Raw genomic sequence first — 8,918 nt, forward strand, 5'->3', positions numbered from 1 at the left:
ATCGAAATAAAATAATTTTGAAACTTTTTTTTGCATAACCGTGTGTTATATTTAACCTAAATAAGGATAAAAAAAAAATGAATTATTTTATTAAAAAACGTATTCTTTGTGTTTGTAAATTGCAGTTGGATAGGTTTTGATTATTATGTGTTGCTTAAATTAATTGAATAATTATAAGACAATAATTATCATTAAAATGTATTAATATTTTATTATACAACATAATATTACTTAATTACATAATTTGATTATTAATTATAAAAATTATTAAATTTCTTAAATTATTGTATCACGAACAATCTACATCATGGTAGTCAGAAAAACAATTTTTCTTATCATTGCAACATAAAAATACATTGCAATGAGAACATTTGGAATATGGTCTCGACTGAATCCCATTGATAGCGCAAACTTCACAACGTCCTCGGTTAGAAACAAATTTTGGCCAATGGATTCCGCGATTGGTCAATCGGATGTCTTTCGACACAGACCATTCCTTCCCTCTTCTTTTTTTTGTCGCCGGATCCTTATTTTTTGGTGTTTTCTTTTTATTTGACGAAGGAAGTTCTCGTAAAGTTATAAGCCCTTGTACGACTGAACGTCGAAAATCCAGTAAGGAAATATTTCCATGTATTTGTTTGTATATTATGTATGAGTTCACAAACATAATGTCTAACAAACCCCAAAAAATTCGGTGCCACCACTTCTTTGATTTTCCATCAACGCCGTAAGTCATTCTAAGTTGGTCAGCATGGTCTACACCACCCATATAACAATTATAATCACGTGCGACTTGTGGGCGTTGAATATCTTTTTTAAGACCAAATTTATCCTTTCTAGTAACTGTTGTTAATTCTGAACCGTGATAGTTTGATGACAACATGACATATTTAGTATCTTTCCATTTGTTAATACCAATACCAGTGTTAGTTATTCGATAATCCGATGAACCCCTAGGCGCTTTCGAGTCTTCATCCAAAACCGGAACATCTTTGCGATTTGACCGGATGGTTCCACATGCCAACGAATTTTCAGCTTTTAATTTTTCTAGCAATGGTAATGAAGTGAAATAGTTGTCATCAAATTTATTTTTATTTTTATTCCACTCATCTTTTGTTAAATATAGAACGACACGCTCACCCAAACCAAAACGACTGAAATTCATCGGATAATTGTTCATCTTTTCCCTGATAAATGCGAAAGTTTTTTATATATCCCGAGGATTATATTGTTTCATGCTATTGCGACCTTTAAAAATAATCATTGATTCATCAATACCAAGTTCTCTAGTTCCGTGATAAGATGAAGCAAATACTTCGTTGCAGTGCTTAATAAGTGGTCCAAGTTTATACAATTTATCTGTATTATTAATTGGTATTAATGAGTTATCTTGAACATGGAGATTCGACAAGATATTGTCGAATCGATTACGACTCATTGTATTAGACACACAAGAAACATTTAGATCACTAGATGTTGCCCAATAATGTTTCCAACTTGGAAGTTTGTGGTAACCCATCAAAAAATGTATTCCTATGAAGTTCAGTATCTCATGACGTTTAACATTCAAAATACGTCCTCTTTGAGTACTGTATAAATTTGATCGGTACACAATCTGATCTAGAATACCGTCAATAAATTCCAAAAAAAATGAGGTTGCAGTTTCCCCCGTGAATTTTCCATCAACAGGACCATCTGGGAGAGAAAAACGTGGATCTAATGTTTTTGCAGTAATCTTTTTCCATTTACGACGAATTTCAGGGGAGATATTTCCTTTTTTTTTCTTTGAACTATTTGTACGTTTTTTAGGAAGGGGCGAACCGACATAATTTAAAGGGCCAGCAATATTTTCTAAGTTTAGAGCTGGAGTAGAAGTAGGCACAGCTATTACCACAGGTTCTACTGGCTGTATTACGTTTGCGAAATTAATATCAGTATTATCCAAAATAAATTCAAAACTGTCTTCAACATTTTGAATTTCTAATTCACTAGGTACTATATTATTATTTTCAGTAAAAATATTACGGTCCGGAAAAAGAAAATCTTTTCCTCCCGTAATAATATTCGTATCTTCATCTTCTGATAATTCTTCGTTTGTAACTTTGTTATTATCCAATGGAAGATCCTCATTTATCCACTGTAATAGCAATTGACATTTTTGAAAAAAAATAGTTAACTGTTCAAACGAATAGACGCACACGACACGACAGTCGACGAGAAATTGAATACAGTCAACAAAAAAATTTCGCCGTGAAAGACCAACCGTCCATATATCAAATTATCAGTATTTCACTACATTAATGATAAACTCGACAATATAAAATTAGATAGTATATCTAGACATAAATTCGATTATAACCAGCAGTTTTCATATATATATATAGTGGCCTGGAAAGACCGTATTAATAACAAAAACAAAACAACAAATTATGTGTATTGAATGCAACCGTTGCCGACTATTATCGCCGATAAAATGTTTAATAACAGCACTACACGTTTAATACTAAACAATATGTTTTTGTCATAGCTAATATTATGGCACTTGTGAGTACCGACCCACCAGAAACGAGAAAAAAATATCATATGGTTTTATATGATATTTTTTTTTCGGTGGACTCATAAGTACCGTCGGTCGACAAAGGGTTAAGCCTGATCAATATGGACCAAAACAATGGGAATGAAGGTAAACTCATCTAAATGAATTATGTCGTGTACGTTAATGGTATTCCTATTAAAACGCGTGATTCCGATTACCTATTGCAAGGTTTTCTACAGGAGTAATTCGTGTGCGAACAACCGTTTAGTTTTAATCTATTCAGTTTAAACGTTAATGTTATCACAAGCCGTGTCCGCCTGGTGCTTTACACCTTTCTGCGAGTTTTCATTTTTCCTAACCGTTCTCTGGCATTGATGGTTACCTTTACAATTCCTTTGGGAAATGCTGGTCACGAGCGCTCCGTTTACCAGGCGAGAAATCGTTTAGAAAATGGGAGTCGTCATACGGACTGACAACCATGTGTATCGTGACAAAACACACTTTTTGACACTGTTGAAATTCACGGTGTCATTGTTCTAGACTCGTGTATACATATACACTTTATACTGCACCGGTACAATGTACACGGAATTCGTGTTATCTATTGCACTGTCGATACAGATCGTTATCATGCAAACGGTGTACACGAATTACTACTGGAACATTTACCACTGGAGAACCGTCTTGGAAACTGTTTTGGAAACAAGACGGTGCTCCAGCTCATATCGCATCTTCTGTTTGACATTTTTCGCAGATCTCACTCCATTAGGCTTTTATTTTTGGGGTTATGTTAAAAAATGAAGTATATAAAGAACCATCACAAAACATTGAAGAACTAAAAAATAAAATAACTAAAGTTTGTCAAAATATTTCAAATAAACATATATTAAAAAATGTAACCTCTAATGTAACCTCTAAAAATAAGAATAGAATTTTGTATGACATCAAATGGGCAGCATTTTGAACATTTAATCAAATATAATTAACTGATTTATAGCAATATCTAATCAAATCTGTCGTTGTTTATTGTTGTACTCTTTTTATGTATTTAAGTTACATAATATTATTATCTCCGTTAAGTGTCTACCGCGGTTATAAAGGCGGCATCTGCTAGTTTTTACTTTCCAAAGTTGAAATATTGATGAGCAAATGTTAATGATGTAATGACGCGTTGGGACAAAAGTCAATACGCTATTTAGTATGAATCGAAAGATAAAAAAATTGGTTTTTATATGCCCAATCGACGACGAACATATGGCAGTGAGTAGGCTGACAGAGTCAGTAAATATATTTGATAGCAAAAATTTTCTCAGCATGCTCCGTACCCACTATGCCCGACCCCACTGTACTGGTTCTTTTTTTACTCAAATATTACATTACGAGAACGTTAATATATACTATTGTAGATTTTGTGGTCCTATTATTTACAAATTCGAGGACACTGCAAATGTTCAATTTTAGTTTTCCAGCAGAAAAGATATTGCACAATTTTAAACTAAAAAACAGCACACAATTATGCGCAATATACCTTAAACTAAATCTACTGTCTCTAATTAGAATGCAACATGCTTTACAGGTTGATTGTATTTAACAACAATTTCTGCTTTCGGACGGTTGCTTTAGCTATAAAAGGTTCCACATATAATATAATAATGTTATATGTTACATTGTTATATTAAATGATCAAATATACTTTTTATTAATGTAATTAATTTTAAATGGTTATTTTTGAAGATATCTTTTAAAAGTCAAATAAAAACTTTTGTATTACAATAGCTCAATTTATTTAGTTCTAAGTATATTTTTCACACAAAGGTTTGTAACAATTTTATGTAATAGGATAAAATTTGATATAACTTTAAATTATTATTAACGATAAAAATAAGATTTATATTAAACAAAAGATTCAAAGGCTGGTTGAGTGAATGGTAATATAATTATTTATTGATAATCTTCGTTTCAGGTGTGCTTAAGTCCGCTCTTTTACCGCCATTATCCAGGTCCACAATCAATTTACAATCTATCTTTGTGAAAAATTCGTCTTCCGTAATAATACCGTCATCTGAAATACATACTTGCATTAAAATAAACTAATACATACACCATCAATGTTTTGATGTTAATATCTTTTGTTAGAAGCTAACTCGAGACTTTTATTTATCACAATGTATATTTTTTTACAATGTATATTGTACAGTTACACTTTAAGTGCATCTGTGTACAATTTGTATAATGTAAATTGCTCGCTTGAACACAACATTAAAAATAAACTAGCACAGTATCCGATCACAAAAGTAAATACAATAATTAAAAAACCAGCAGGGAAAGAAGTTAGCAAAGTGGGGTCATAACAATAATATTAAGTCTGAAAATTATTATGTCATAATTAAACGCTTTTATGTGAATCTGTGAATAGTACAGCAACAAAATTAAAAACAGCAAATAGTTGTTTTTTTAATAGTATATAACAATTATAATCCAATAACGATGCTCAGAAATTACTAAGTATACTCTGTCCTCATTATTCCCCTGTGTGTGTTTAATATAACATTTAATATTAATTTGACATTTGTTAGATATTAGCTCAATGCAATACATTATGATATCTGACTGTAAAACATTGTACATGCAGGACGATTTTTTATCACGGGCCACTCGATATCTCGTAGGGTTTAATAAGAAATTAAAATGTTTTTTTTTTCATATTGTTTTTCATAGAATCTGATCTCAATTTTTCTCAACTATTTTGTTTTTACCCCCTCCCAACTTAGTGTTTTTGACATCAACTTTTGTATTTTTAATGGTAACGTATATATTTTATTAGCTTTTTAATTTGAGAATAATGTACAAAAAAATTTGACTGACCGATAACCAGTTTCGGATAACTATTTTTGAAGTTATTCAAGTTTAGGGCTAGTACTATTTTTATCTGCACGCATTTCCAAACCGCACTTCCCCTCCTATCCTAACTTTAAAAATAGTTATCCGTAACGGGTTATCGACCAGTCAAAATCGTTAGTACATTATTCTCATTTTAAAAAGTTAATGCAATATATACGTTGCAGTTTAAGTTTTGAAAGTTGCTAACAAAAAAACTAATTTGGAAGGGTGGTAAAAACAAAATGAAAAAAAAAAAAAAAGTTTTTATTTCTTTTTTAACCCTATGAGATATTGAGTGGTTCATGATAAAAAAATCACCCTGTATAGGTAACTATAAAATTGTTCGAATTTCTTATTTTTTTTTTTTTTTTAGGGGGACATTTCTTTGTCTTTTTTTTTATATAAAAAATCGGAACGCTAAAACGAACCATTATGGTTCGAAAATGTTTTCGAATCAGATATACTATTTACATAAGTTTTGCGCACATAGATATTTTATCATTTTACATATACTGCCTTTAATATTCCGTAAAACAAATAGTACATTTAAATAAAAAAAAAATTTGAGCGTACGATTAATACATACAATGACAACGTATACTAAGTATGGCTATCGACGGATATTAATAAAGCAAAATGATAGTACAATGGGTTCGAGACTTGAGTTGAACCGAGCTGACTAAATGTGTTAAAATCACTTTCAAATAAACGTTTCAATGCGAATCTATAGAATTATACAACCACCGATAGTAGTACTGTAACAATAATGATTAATGTACAACCGTCAAAGGGTAATTTTTCTCTTTACTTTGGTTTTCCCGCGATAAAAAATAGTTTCACATTTTAGAATACCGAAGAAAAAGTGATTTTTTCAATTGTTCAAGTCAAAACTTAACTGTACAGCAATCTTGAAGGTATTTTTATAGGTTAGTAAACGTCATATTTAGTTAGAACCACGTGTTAAAAAAATGTACAAGGTATGCATGATTAAAAAAAACATATAGTATATCTTATGCACTGGTGCAACTATACGGGGGGAGGACTAGGAAAGTTCAAATCCTTCTAAATTCGTTAAAGCTCTAAAAAAATGCCAGCAACCAAACAGACAACGATCCCAAGTAAGGTTTATAATTATTACTGGGATTCTGATGGAGCTCTCAGAGTTTTTAAAAAATCTGAACTTCCTTACCCGCCCCTCTAATTGAACCAGTCGAATAAATATATTCATATGTGTTTTTATGTCAAACGATAACTGGATATTTATAACTGTAATTATTTTTTGTGAGTCATAATGGTTTTAATAAAAAAATATGGAAATATGAAGAAATAATTAAAAATTTTATCACCTTGTCTTAGTGTAGGATTTTTAATGATGCTTTTTGCGGATTGAAAATCAAACGAAGAAAATAATATTAAATGCAAAATGTCGTTAGTGTTTCTTCTTAAACATTATCTTAGTATTAAAATAGCAACAATTATGATAAAAATAATTAGGATTAGAGGAAAGAAAAATGGAAGAAGTTAACACTATAACATTTTTACAGACATTAAAGCGTTGACCGAGCTCATAACCAAATCTAAAACAAAAATCAGTGCCAACTAATCACATAAGCAATGGCTGAATGATAAAAACACTTTAAAAAAACCGCTTTGATGAGTTATTGCGGCCGATATTATATTTTATATAGTAAAAAAAAAAATAAACTGGTTATCGACCAGTCAAAATTTTTAGTACATTATTCTCATTTTAAAAAGTTAATGCAATATATACGTTACCATTTAAGTTTCAAAAGTTGCTATCAAAAAAACTAAGTTGGGAGGGTGGTAAAAACAAAACAAATTGTGAAAAATTGAGATCACGTTGTATAAAAATGGGGAAAAAAAATTTAATTTTTTATGAAACTCTATAAGATATTTTATGGGACAAAAAATTTTTACTGTATACTTAGAGAGAACGGAAGCGCTATTTATTAGCGCCAAAGGATAGGCAATATTTGATAAAAATTGATTAATAGCCATTTTTAATATGGCGACTAGTTTTAAGGTGAAAAAATATATGTATAAAAAAGTATACATTTTTCAATAATAATACTTTAAAAAATATTTTTCTTCGAGTTTGATAAAAAATTATTATTGTAGAAGAAATTATTTAGCGTATCTATTGGACGGATTTCATTTTTTTTTAAGTGATGCTTACTACTTTTTCTGTGGGGGCCAAAAGGGCGATTTTTGATTTAGCGATTGGGGAATTATTTAGAATTATTAGAAAAAAACTATGAAAATATTAATGCTTATACGTTTTTTTGAACTCAAAAATTAAAAACCGGCTTTCTAGCCCACATAGAAAATATGTTAAGCTATATAACAAAAATAAAAAAAATAAATGTTGAAATCAGAAATTGACTTCGCGTATTAGTCTTTATTTGTAAAAATACCAACTAAATTTAAATCAATTTTGTCAACATACCTTTTAAATTCTGTACTATGTCACTGGCATTTTTCTGAGAATAACCCTTTCTAGACATCAAATAAACTTCTGTCAGCGGTTTTGTAATTTTATCATTAGAAAGTCTCTTAAGATCTTCATATATTTTTCTCATAGCCGCCGTCTCCTAATTATAATTCCCAAATGAAAAAAAATATATTAATATACATTGTTTTAAAATATATTTTTGTAGTCATAATTATTTAATAGTACTGTTAAAAAAAAAAAAACATCAATAATCTAGCGCTTTATGGAAAAATGTGTATCGATTAGTGTTATAGCAAAAACTGAATAATTTTTTTAGCAACATTAATCAAATATCGATAGCTTCAATAAAAAAAATAAAAAATACCTTCACAATATCTGCAGCTGTTGACCGTTTGATAAATAATATCAGACATAGAAAAACGACGAATTTGAAATGCATGTTGCTCAAAACGACTCTCTACTTTTCCAGTTAAGTAAAAACATAAAATATGATACTCGTCCAACTTTCTTTGGGTTTTATAGGGATGTTTTTGGGACCAAGATATTGGTCGCACACATACAGTGTTTGTCAAAGCAGTTGTTTGTTTTCATTATGCTGACAATTTTATAGCTTTTCTTTCAGCTTAGTTCTTAAAATGCCAATGGCTCCGAAATATTTTTTTCAAAACTTGTTTTCAACACGAGTCTATTTTTTTTAACCGTATAATCATGGTATAATAAATATATATACTCTATGCTCCGCCCCCACTGTGCTCCGCCTCCACTGTACTGGCTTTTTTTTTTAAACGATAATACCGACGAAGAAAGTGTACGATTGCTATAAGAATATACATGTTATAGACTCACATATTATGTTTTCTTTTAATGTGATGCTTTGCTTTATTATTTTACTTTATAATACAGGGTGATCCAACTAACGTAAGTCACTCATTGAAAATAAGATTATTTTGAGAATTTATTTTACCTAAACTTTTAGGTATATATTTGACTATATTTTTCAATATTTTGAAAATTTTTATCATCAATCCT

The sequence above is a fragment of the Adelges cooleyi genome, unplaced genomic scaffold (genome assembly GCF_023614345.1).
Source record: "Adelges cooleyi isolate 19-005CV unplaced genomic scaffold, UGA_ACOO_1.1 ACOO_flye_CR_arks_rails_tigmint_CR_PRNA_119, whole genome shotgun sequence".
NCBI classification, from domain to species: domain Eukaryota; kingdom Metazoa; phylum Arthropoda; class Insecta; order Hemiptera; family Adelgidae; genus Adelges; species Adelges cooleyi.